General features: G+C 44.1%; 1 pseudogene; it reads right to left on the reverse strand.

Moving 5' to 3' along the window:
• LOC121649383 overlaps positions 1-12509 on the reverse strand; it is a 543071-nt pseudogene that overhangs the window by 31400 nt on the left and 499162 nt on the right.

The raw sequence follows: 12509 nt of genomic DNA on the forward strand, positions 1-12509 counted from the left end.
CTGGGCAACGATTAAAATTTTTAATCGCGATTAATCGCATGACATACTGCGATTAATCGTGATTAATCGCATCGTTAAACGCAAAATGTCTCTTTCCTTTAAGAAAAGGCCTACAACTATAAAAAGAAAATGCAGTAAATTGTGGATTACTAACACGACATCAGGGGTCTCCAACCTGCAACTCTGGAGCTGCAAGTGTCTCTCTGGACCTTCCACAATGCCTCTAAATACGTGGCTAAAATATTTTTTTAAATCTATCTTTCTTGTCATTAGGTTGGAAACCATGGACTTTTTTTCCTTTCTTTTACATCATTTTACACAAATATCTAGATTCCTTAGCAGAAAGTCTGTCTATCCTCTTTTTTTAATAAAGGTTTTATGTTTTTCTTTATTTTAAAACCTTAAAATGGAAATAAAAATGTGGTTCTTCAAAAATAACAAATATCCTATGGTGGCTCTTCATTAAAAATATATATTAACTTGCCTTTTTGAAAAGTCTGGTAACATCTGCGTCTCTAAAGGAGTTTTATTTAGCTGGCTGAGGGAAAAATGGCTCTTTGGATTGGAAAGGCTGCAGACCCCTGAACTAAACACATAAACAGGTTTAGCAGCAGTTTTCTCTTTAAACAGCAACAGTTAAAATATTTCTTCATATATAAAATCAAATATTTATGAGAAAAAAGGATGAAATGTTCAGGATTTACTAACTAAAAGGTAAAAAGTCAGCAGGATGGATTTAAAGCTGTGAAGCTGCTTCCTTCTAAACACAGAAGGAACAATATGTGATGAATATCAGCATCAGGTGAACAGACAGAAAGCAGGATGAGAATCTCACAGCTTCTAGATGGTGAGGAGAGAGAAATATTCACAATATGCACAATAACTTCCATCCATGCACCTTCACTGCTTCATTATCCACATTTCTGGATATAATTTCTCTAAACTTTCATTCTTAGCTTGACTGTTTAGCTTCACCTCTGCACCTGCAGCCTCCACTACCGGGAGTTAAGGGTTAACATCTTGTTTCCAGGTGTAATGTCAGGTCTGTAGATGTAACTATAAACATGTGTGGTATCCACAGAAAGTCCAGAATCTCAGCTACCAGCTCAGTAAAACCATTTCTATCACCCCCAAACACAGTTAAAACAACAATAATTAAAAGACCAGGTACACAAAGTCTGAACACACATGTAAACACAGATGATGTTTCCCCATGAACACGAACAAACGACTCCTCTACTGAAAGCTCACATCTCACAGATTCCACAGCTGGAAGTTTCATCTTAATATGACCAAGATTCACCGAACCAGAGGCAGAAGAAGACCCGATTTAAGCTGCACGTTTGTAAAAGTTAGAAAGCATGTCTCACCTTTGCTGTCTTGCATAAATTAAAACCACATTTATTAAAAAAAAATAATAAAAAAGTTTCCCGTCCAAAAATTATGATGTTCTGTCCATCTGCATGTATTTTGACAAAGAGAAAAGTCGGTTCTTTTCTTCTTCTCCCTGTTCCAGACAGAAATCATCTCTTTATTTTAATAAACCCGCTCTCTCCCGATCACGTCAGACACACCGCTGCAGCAGGGAAGAGAGACATGGACGCCATGTTTCTGTCATCAAAGCCAGCGGCCAAAAAAAAAAAAAAAAAATTAACGCGCGATTAAAAAAATTAACGGCGTTAATTAAGCATTGCGTTAACGCGCGATTAACGTGTTAACGTGCCCAGCACTAATATATATATATATATATATATATATATATATATATATCCTGTTCTGAGGTGAGAGGTCTGCATTTTCTGTGGGCTCTCTTGTCCCGGATGGATGCCGGAAGGACTCCACGCTGTGGCTGATCTGGTACCGCCACCTTTCCCTGTCAGCAGCTGTATCCTCCAGGTATCCTCCAGGTTCCTTCTTCAAGGCCCATACGTGAAGCGAAGTATGGGCCTTGCCCATAGAGCATCTTTGGAATGCAGCTATCAGCCACCCGGACATGCCCTGCCCAGCAGAGCTGGGCCTTGATGATCAAGCAGTCAATGCTGGATAAGCCACACCTCTGCAGGACCTCGATGTTTGACCCCACAGACACCTCTGATGGAACTGTTCAAGCTGCTGGATGTGATGGCTGCTCTGTAAACAGCACAGTCTTAAATCATGATTTTGCCAGAGCCTCTTTATCAGATCTTGATCACTGTATTGTCAATGATCCCTGATATTGGGGAGAGAACAGCAGGGTCCTGAAAAGATGGAGGTGGTTGGAACATGGCCTGTTTTTCCAGCTTAATAGTCAGGCCAAAACGTCTACATGATGATGAGAAGTGATCCACGAGTAACTGGATGTCATATTAGCTACCAGTGCAGTCGCCCACAAAGCAGCAGAAGACACCGAAGCTGCTCAGCATGTGAGAAAGACGAGCCAATCATCAGCCACCACGTCCGCGCTGGAGTTTATCAGGATGAGATGAGATGTGTTTGTTTGCCAGTTTCACAGCAGCTCTGATTCTGTTCATGTTTCTTGGAGCAGAAACCAAACCTGTCAGCTGGATTTAAGCAGAAGCACCAAAAATACACATGTCACAATGTGTGAGGAGGAGGAGGAGGAAGGATGACAGCCAGGAGGTGGTGAAGCTGAGAGGAGCAGAGTATTGACCACACATCTCTCCACCACAGTGAGGTGGTCGCCATAGTAACAAGTCCTGATGTGAATAAATAAACATGGTGATGCTTTTAGTAAAGAAAAATAAATCAGGTTTCAGTTTCTGTCTGGTTCATATTCACGTAACTTTATTAACAAAACGATCATTGTTGACCGACAGTCCAAGCTGGTTTTCAGAGCAATGGGACCCTAGATCGGATCTTTACCCACACAGAGGTACTGAGGTGATCACGGGAGTTCCACCTTCTTCCCCACATGCTCACTGGACTGCGTCCTGAGATCCTGATCCCTGGTTAACCAAAGGAAGGGCTGAGTCAACATCCTCAGCCCACAGTCCAGTTGGTTTCTCCTGTTTGTGGTGTTGATGGACCTGATGTGCGATCCGGAGGTCGAGGTGATGATGATGATGTGGTTGTGTTGTTGCAGAGCATGCTAAAAGCAGCCCTCATTAATAAAGCCTTCCTGTTTTATTTAAATCTAAATACATTAATGATTTCACATCTTGTCTGTAAGATGACGGCTTTGTGCTGTTGCAAACTTTGGCCAGCAGATGGCAGCTTTCCCAGCATTCTTATTCGGCGGAGACGCTTCCAAGAGGATTTGCAGCCTTGGCCTAGATTCACAGACAAATTCATCTCTGTGAAACCTGGTAAAAGACACTAACCTGCATGTACGGAAGCCTAGAGGGGACACGGGGAATTTCTCTGGCATAAATGGATCATCTGACACTGATTACACAACCTGTGAAAGCGGTTTTGTTCAGTTTAAGTTCACAGTCATGAAAACGAATGGAAATGGGAAAAATAATATCGATCTCACTTTACAGTCTAAACACAAATCAGAAGAGGAACCACTAAAGCTAAACTTGAACTTAATGAAATAACAGATAAAAAGATGCAATTCTTGGTGCAAAGACTTCACTTGGAGAATTTTGAGCTTCAGGTCCAGATGGTCCTGGTCCAGATTGTCCAGGTCCAGATGGTCCTGGTTCAGATGGTTACCCAGCAGAATTCTACAAAGAATTCTGGACAATGCTGGCACCCACTTTCTACAATATATTAAAAATAAAGGAAAAACAAAAATACCTTCAAATATGAACCTAGCTAATATTACTCTACTATTAAAACCAGGTAAAGACCCGACACTTCCATCCAGTTACCGTCCAATTTCATTAATAAATGTAGATCTCAAAATAATTAGCAAAGCTTTGGCCAGAAGAATAGAAAAAATAACCCCTCTAATAATACATCCTGACCAAACAGGCTTTATTAAAGGTAGACATTCCTCTACTAACATGCGTAGATTAATTAACATCATAGATTATTCTACTCTACATAACCTGGAATCCACAGTCATTTCTTTAGACGCAGAAAAAGCATTTGACCGAGTAAACTGGAAATTTTTATTTGCAACATTAAACGTTTTATTGAACCCCTAGCTGCTGCCATAAGACAAAATAAAGAGATTAAAGGAATCCATGCCAAAAATATAGAACACAAGATAAGTCTTTATGCTGATGATGTATTACTTTTCCTCCAGAACTCACCGACATCTCTCCCCCAGACAATCACACTTATTAACACATTCTCATCAATATGTGACTACTCTATTAACTGGTCTAAGACTATTATTATGGCCATCAACTGTGACCTACAAAACACACCCAATACTACAATACAGTCTGGAAACATTAGATATCTAGGCATAAACATTCCCCCCAGGTTATCAGAACTAACAAAGCTAAATTATGTCCAGCTACTTAAAGCAATAGAGGATGATCTATCACGGTGGAGGCGCTTACCCATATCACTCATGGGGAGGGTTGCCACAGTTAAAATGATGGTTCTATCTAAAGTAAACTACCTGTTTTCAATGATACCCACTAAACCATCCTCCAGCTGGTGTAAGTCACTGGACTCATATATATCTAAATTTTTATGGAAAAATAAGCTATCACGTATCAGTCTAAAAACTTTACAACAGACTAAAGATAGAGGCGGATTGGAGCTACCCGACTTTAATCATGTTTTCTTAGCTAACAAGCTGCAGTATATCTCCAAATGGCTTAAACCTAGCAGTCTGGATGAAACATGGTTAGATGTAGAGCAACCATTGTGTGAGGATCTGGTTATCTCTGACCTGCCATTCATCAGCTCAACCATCAAAACACATAAGTGTTTTAAAAGCATCAATATCAGTTCCTCTTTAGTGGCTTGGTGGGATTTTCTAAAAATAACCAAATCCTCCCTTTTTCCATGTAAGTTTACACCCCTCTGGAACAACCCTGACATCCTGCAAAACAAAAAGCTTATCAATTTTACTCAATGGAAAAATAAAGGAATAAAACATCCATCCATCCATTATCTTGACCGCTTATTCCATTTCGGGTCGCGGGTCAGCTGGAGCCTATCCCAGCATTTTAACAGGTGAGAGGCAGGGTACACCCTGGACAGGTCACCAGTCTGTCGCAGGGCCGACACAGATAGAGACAAACAACCATTCACACACACACTCACTCCTAGGGAGAATTTTAGAGTGTCCAATCAACCTAACATGCATGTCTTTGGATGGTGGGAGGAAGCCGGAGAACCCGGAGAGAACCCACGCATACACGGGGAGAACATGCAAACTCCACACAGAAAGGCCACCACCCCCAGGTTCGAACCCCCCCCAGCCGAGATTCGAACCAGCGACCGTCTTGCTGTGAGGCTGCGGTGCTAACCACCACACCACCGTGCAGAATAAAACAGTTAGAACATATAATAGAAAATGGAAACTTCTTGTCGTTTAATATTCTCACTTCACAATATGGAATCAGTAGCAAAACATTTTTAGAATATCACCAGCTTAAATCTATTATATGTAAAAATATACCATTAATCAATTAAACTTACAGCTACCTATTAGGGTGGCAGAATTCATGAATCTCAATGCCCCAAAGCTATTATCAAAAACATATAGACTATTATCTAAACTAGAAGACTCAATCTGTCTTCCAACTTCAAAATGGGAGGGTGACTTATCCAGTAACTTTAATAAAGATAAATGGTCACAAATATGTTTAAACACCTTTAAAATGACTAAAAATTCAAATATGCAACTGATACAATTAAAAATTCTGGATAGAACTCATTATACAGGACAAAGGATGTTCAGGATGGGTCTGTAACAATCAAACATCTGCACACACTGCAATGAAAACACACCTGACAACTATCTCCATGCCTTGTGGTCCTGCACACCTGTCCGCAGGTTCTGGCTTCAGGTATGTGTGGACATGTCAACATGGTTTAAATGTAATATTCCTACAATCCCCGCACTATGTCTACTAGGTGACTTGGGTGACATTGATATGGCAATTAACTCTGCACACATGATACGCACAGCATCATGCAGCGCAAAGAAAACTATCCTTGTGAACTGGAAAAACAAAAATAATCTGTGTATTCAGCAGTTTAGGAATCTCTTAGTTGACCACATCAGTAGTGAGACAATGTCTGCCTCCTCAAAGAACCATTTAGCTGAATCTCATTCCCTCTGGTCCCCTGTGCTTAGTTCCATCACTTAGGGTAGGTGGAGGACTGTGACCTCATTGCTATGGGGGTTGAAAAATAGCCGGGAGTAACTGGTGGTTGCGGGTTCTTTGTGGTTTCCCGTGGTGCAGGACTGGGCTGCTCTGCGGTGGGGACCTGTCGGGGGGTGTGGGAGCCAGCGGTTGAGGTCGCCTTGTGGCGGGGGGTGAGGCCACTGGTGGTGCCTGGGTCAGTGGGTGTCGGCCCTGGGCTGGGTGGCCGGGCTATTCTGGGGCGGGCTGGGCGGGGGTTCTGGGCCTGCCTGGATGTGCTGCCATGGTGTGGGTTGGTGCTTGCCCTGGTGTCTGGTTGCCGCCCTGGGACCCAGGGTATGGCTCGGGGGCATGAGGGGTGTAGGGGTTTGAAGGAGGGCTGAGTGGGATTCGGGGGATTATAGGGGGGAGGTGCTGGGGTGTGAGACAGGGATGTTTGTATGTTGTGTGTGTGTCTATGCTTTGGATGATGTTTGTGTGGGTGTGGGGGTATGTTTGTGTGCGTGCGTATGTATGTGCTAGGATGAGTGGGAGTGTGCAAGATCATAGGTGAGTAGGTGGGTGAGGAGGGATGACATGACCCTGTGGGGGGGCCTGAGTGGACCTGGGGGTGGTGTACCGTGGATCTGGGCTTCCCCGCTATTCTCCTTCCGCTCCTCTCCTTCCCCCTTGGGTGTCTGGTGGGTGGGTGTCTTCTGGGGTCGATGGCGGCTCGTTGGCTGCAGTCGCTGCATGGCCTGGTCGTGGGGAGTGGCTACCTCTGGCCTGTCTTGCCCTGGTGGGCCTCCTGGGGAGCGGGGGTGCCTAGTGCTGTTAGCAGCTCACCATCCAGAGGGAGGTTCTCTTCCCTTACCAAGTGAAACCAAGTGGTTTCCTTGGCTGCACCCTGTGGTGACTCGCCTCTCAGTTTTAATTACACTTAGACATCAAAACACAAACAACTTCTAGGGGTCGTGTCATGTGATGCATGGAGGGCGGGACTACTAACATGACCTTGCTCCCAGCAAAATATGGTCACTGCCCCTCAGTTTTACTTGCAAAAAAAAAAAAAAAACACATTCACCACAAACAGTCATGAGCGGGGAAGAGGAGGAGGACAATGGGACACCTCACACCCTCTTCCCCGGGGCACCACCGGGGGCGGGCTGGGGAAGGGGAAACCGGGGCGGCTGCACTTATGGGCAGCTGCTGATCCTGGGGATGCCCGGTCGGCCGCATCTGGGTGGGAGGTGATGGGGGGGGGGGGGGGGGGGGGGGGGGGTGGCTGGGGATGGCGGTGGGTTCCGGATCTGGGGCTCGCCATTCTCTGGTCTGCCGAGGACGTCTCCCACAGGGCATGGACAGGGTGGGAGGGCAGGGTGGCTGGGGAGTGAGATTGGGAGGATTGTATGTTGTGTGTGTGTTTATACTGTGTGGGTGAGGAGGTGTGTGTGTGTTAGTATGAGCAGGAGTGTGCAAGGATATAGGTGTGTGCAAGTGTTTCTGTTTTTTTTTGTGGTGGGGCGGTTGTAGTGCACTGGGGGGTGGGTGGGGGGTTCTGAGGTTGGTGGTGGCTCATTGGCTGCAGTCCCTGTATGGCCTGGTTGTGGGGGGCGGCCTCTCCTGGCCTGTCTTGCCCTGGGGGACCTCCCAGGGAGCGGGGGCGCCTAATGCCACTAGAGGCTCAACATCCAGAGGGAAGTTCGCTGCTCGCTGTCCTCTAGTCCGCCTGGGGTGTCCCCCACGGGGCATGGTGGGTGGGTTATGTGTGACGTGACTGTGTGATAGTGAGTGTTTGTGGGTACGGCACAGGGGAGGGTGTGAGTGTGGGGCTATATGGGGTGGAGATTGGAGTAGGTGGAGAGTGGGGGGAGGGGGGTCGATGGCGGCCTGATGAGCTGCAAGTTTAATGCCCTTTTTAGGAAGTCCTGTTAAAGACCAGTACAGTAATCCAGTCTACTGCAGATGGATTATGGCGGAGTTTCTCCTGGTCTTACTGGGAAGTCCTGTTAAAGACCAGTACAGTAATCCAGCCTACTGGAGATGGATGCATAGAGGAGTTTCTCCTGGTCTTACTGGGAGACTAAACTTTTAAATCCTGTTGATGTTTCTGAGCTGGTAAAAAGCTTCTTAGTGAAGCTTTGATGTGGCTGCTGAAAGTCAGGTCTGAGTCTATCAACACTCCAAGGTTATGAACTTGGTCCGTGGTTTTAAGAGCCCGAGTCTCCAGATGTTTACCAATGCTGACCCTCTTCTCTTTCTACCAAACAGAATAATCTCAGTTTTGTCTTCTTGTAATTGTAGAAAATTCTCCTTCATCCAGGTGTTTATTTACTCCAGACTCTGACACAGTAAGTCTGCTGGGCTGCAGTCATCTGGTGACAGAGACACATAAAGTTGTGTATTATCGTATTATCGTATTATCGTATTATCGTATTATCGTAACTAAATAACTCTGGCCTTCTAAATAGGACCTGAACCAGTTAAGGACCACTCCAGAAAGTCCAACCCAGTTTTCCAGCCTGAAAACAGGATTCTGTGATCTACAGTATCCAACACAGCACTGAGATCCAGCAGAACCAAGACTGATACAGAACCAGGACTGATACTAGACCAGAACCAGAACTGGTACTAGACCGGAACCAGGACTGATACTTAACCAGAACCAGGACTGGTACTAGACCAGAACCAGGACTGATACAGAACCAGAACCAGGACTAATACTAGACCAGGACCAGCACTGATACAGAACCAGAACCAGGACTGATACTTGACCAGAACCAGGACTGATACTAGACCAGAACCAGTCTTTTACCACTTTGACCAGGGCTGTATCAGTGCTGTGATGTCAGAAGCTGGACTAAAATTTATCAAGATTTCCACTTTCTTTTAAAAAGTGAAATACAACTTTCTCAATAATCTTGGAAATAAAAGAAGTTAGAGACGGTCTATAGTTGTTCATTACAGAGGCGTCTAGAGTCCTTTTCTTTAGGAGGCTTAATTGCAGCTATCTTTAGTGACTTGGGAAAAATGCCTGATGCCAGTGAGCTGTTAACTATCAGTAGGAGATCACTTTCTACTGAGGTAAAAACTGGTTTTAACTGTTGACTCCATCAGACCCACATAACATGAAACTGGGACCAATAAACCACCAGACCTGCCCTGGATAACTTCTTCTTCTTCAATATTATCATTGTCATCACCTTCATCATCACTTTCATCATCATCATCATTTTCATCTTCACCTTCATCATCAACAACATCATCATCATCATCCCCTTCATCATCATCATCATCTTCATCATCATTATCATCATCATCACAACCATCATCATCACCATCAACTTTATCATCATCATCACATTTATCATAATAATCACCATCATCTTTATCATTATCTTCATTATCATCCTCGTCATTATAATCATTATCATCTCCATCATCACCACAATCATCACCTTTATCATCATCATTTTAATCTTTGCATTAATCATCACATTCATCATCATCACTCAAACTAACTTACCCGCTCCTGCGTGCCAAATTTCCCATCAGCCACCAGGTGAACCTCGTAGGTGAAGTTCATGTTCATGGCCAGCTTGATGAGCAGGTCTATGCAGAAACCATAGCAACACTGAGGGACGATGGGCTGACCTGGACATACAAAAAGACAACAAAATATGATAAGGTGTGTCTGGCCCCAGGCTTGACCAGGTAATGGTGGGTAATGAAGAGAGACCGCAGTGGTTGTACATCTCAAAATATCAGCATCTGACAGTATGAAGCTACTTGGGACGTCTCACCCTGAACACAAAGAGACGACTGTTGATTACTTTAGAAATAAACTACCCAAATATGTAGCAGAGTTGTTTTATTAAAGCAGCATCTGTCTTGTCGAATGCTCAACTCACATGACATAGAGGTTTAAACCTCCTCACACTATAGAGGAGCTGATTATTCTCTCTGCCGCTGGCATGGATTTATGTAAGGGATAATGCCCGACGAGGTGGTCATTATCATAAATTAATGGACAACGTGGAGGCGTGAACCGTCCGACGCAAATTTATAATGATGGCCACCTCGGAGGGCATTATCCTGCTTATACCATGGTCCATTAAGAAAGAAAAAAATGATTTAATAAATTAATAATGAGTTAATGTTGTTTTTTACAATTAAAATTGTAAGTTTTTCACAAGAAGCGGCTGAGTGGACAATTTTGTGACGCGTTGCCAAGGTAACCGGCTCTGACACAGAACCTGCAGCTCGGTCGGCTGCAGTTATGTTACATGACACAAACATTTCAGAGGGTGTGTGCAGCTCTTACAGCTTGTGTGTGTCCAGAGGATCATGCAACATTTTGTTTCAGTCAAAGTCCACAGATCGTTTCCTACATGTTCAATAAGCCTGCAGGCGGCTCTGATCTGGCACGTCTGCTGCCCGGCATCTGAGTTTCTGTTGCCACGGTTACCAGCTACTGTTTAGTCAGCGCAATAATCTACAACAATAAGTCTATTTGACCGGAACTTCTTTCATGGGTGTCTATTATCACTTTTTAATGGACACCCTCCAGCCAATCAGAATCGAGTATTCACCCAGAACATGGTATAACTATAGTTAACGAAGAAGCTGCCAATAAACTACAGATCGCATCATGATGAAATAAACTATTTCGTGGTACATTTCTTCGTTCATTTCTTTGTTAGCATCGAGGTGCATGTGGTGGTCGGATCAGGGGAGGCTTGACATTATAGTTGTCGATGAAAAGAAGGGGCTGCAGAAAAAGTTTGGGAACCACTGACATACTTTGTTTTCTACAGGATGGAGACAGCTGCAGCACCACCTGATGAGTCATCCTAACAGTTCAAACATGGTGGGCAAATTCAATCCGCCCATCCATCCATCCATCCATTCATCCATCCATCCATCCATCCATCCATCCATCCATCAATCCATCCATCATTCATCCATCCATCCATCCATCCATCCATCCATCCATCGATCAATCCATCCATCCATCCATCCATAAATCATTCATCTATCCATCCATCCATCCATCCATCCATCCATCTTTCATCCATCCATCCATCCATCCATCCATCCATAAATCATTCATCTATCCATCCATCCATCCATCCATCCATCCATAAATCATTCATCTATCCATCCATCCATCCATCCATCTTTCATCCATCCATCCATCCATCCATAAATCATTCATCTATCCATCCATCCATCCATCATCATTCATCTGACCATCCATCCATCCATCCATCCATCCATCCATCCATCCATCATTCATCTATCGTCTATCCATCTATCCATCATCTATCCATCTTTCCATCCATCCATCATCATCCATCCATCCATCCATCATTCATCTATCCATTCAGCCATCCATCCATCATTCATCCATCCATCCAACTGTCCATCATTCATCTATCCATCAATCCGTCCATCATTCATCATCCATCCATCCATCCATCCATCCATCCATCCATCATTCATCTATCCGTCTATCCATCTATCCATCATCTATCCATCTTTCCATCCATCCATCATCATCCATCCATCCATCCATCCATCATTCATCTATCCATTCATCCATCCATCCATCATTCATCCATCCATCCATCCATCAATCATCTATCCATCAATCCGTCCATCATTCATCTATCCATCAATCCGTCTATTATTCATCATCCATCCATCCATCAATCCATCCATCCATCCATCCATCATTCAACTATCCATTCAACTATCCATCCATCCTTCCATCCATCATCCATCCATCCTTCCATCATCCATCCATCCATCAATCCATCCATCCCTCCAGTTTTTTAGGACTGGGTCTGAGTCTACCTGGTGTGGTTCCGTTTGGTCCAGTACAGATCACTTTCTTGATGAGAACCCCGTTAACGGTGTACTCTTCTTTACACGTTCCGTCGCTCTTTGTTGGCTTCACATATACGAACGGCTCCTGGTGGATGGTCACAATCTGAGAAGAGAAACATCGGACATGATGGACCTGCTGGGGGACGATCCATTCACTGGTTCATCTAAAACACGCCCACCAGATGCTGCACAACCCAGGGACTACTGGGCACCTGGATTATCTGGGTCTGAAACTAAACAGACCTCATGCAGGAAGCTCCGATGTCAGAGTTCAGAGCAGAGTTATCTCCCCCCAACAAAAATCAAAGGTCTATTCCTTTAATTTGTTTTTACTCTATAACAGCTATAAAGTTGACTTAACAGACAAAAGATGTTCTGTTGGTACTTGGATGTTTCGTTAGATCAAACATAACGAAT

The sequence above is a fragment of the Melanotaenia boesemani genome, chromosome 11, assembly GCF_017639745.1.
Source record: "Melanotaenia boesemani isolate fMelBoe1 chromosome 11, fMelBoe1.pri, whole genome shotgun sequence".
Classification (NCBI taxonomy): Eukaryota; Metazoa; Chordata; class Actinopteri; order Atheriniformes; family Melanotaeniidae; genus Melanotaenia; species Melanotaenia boesemani.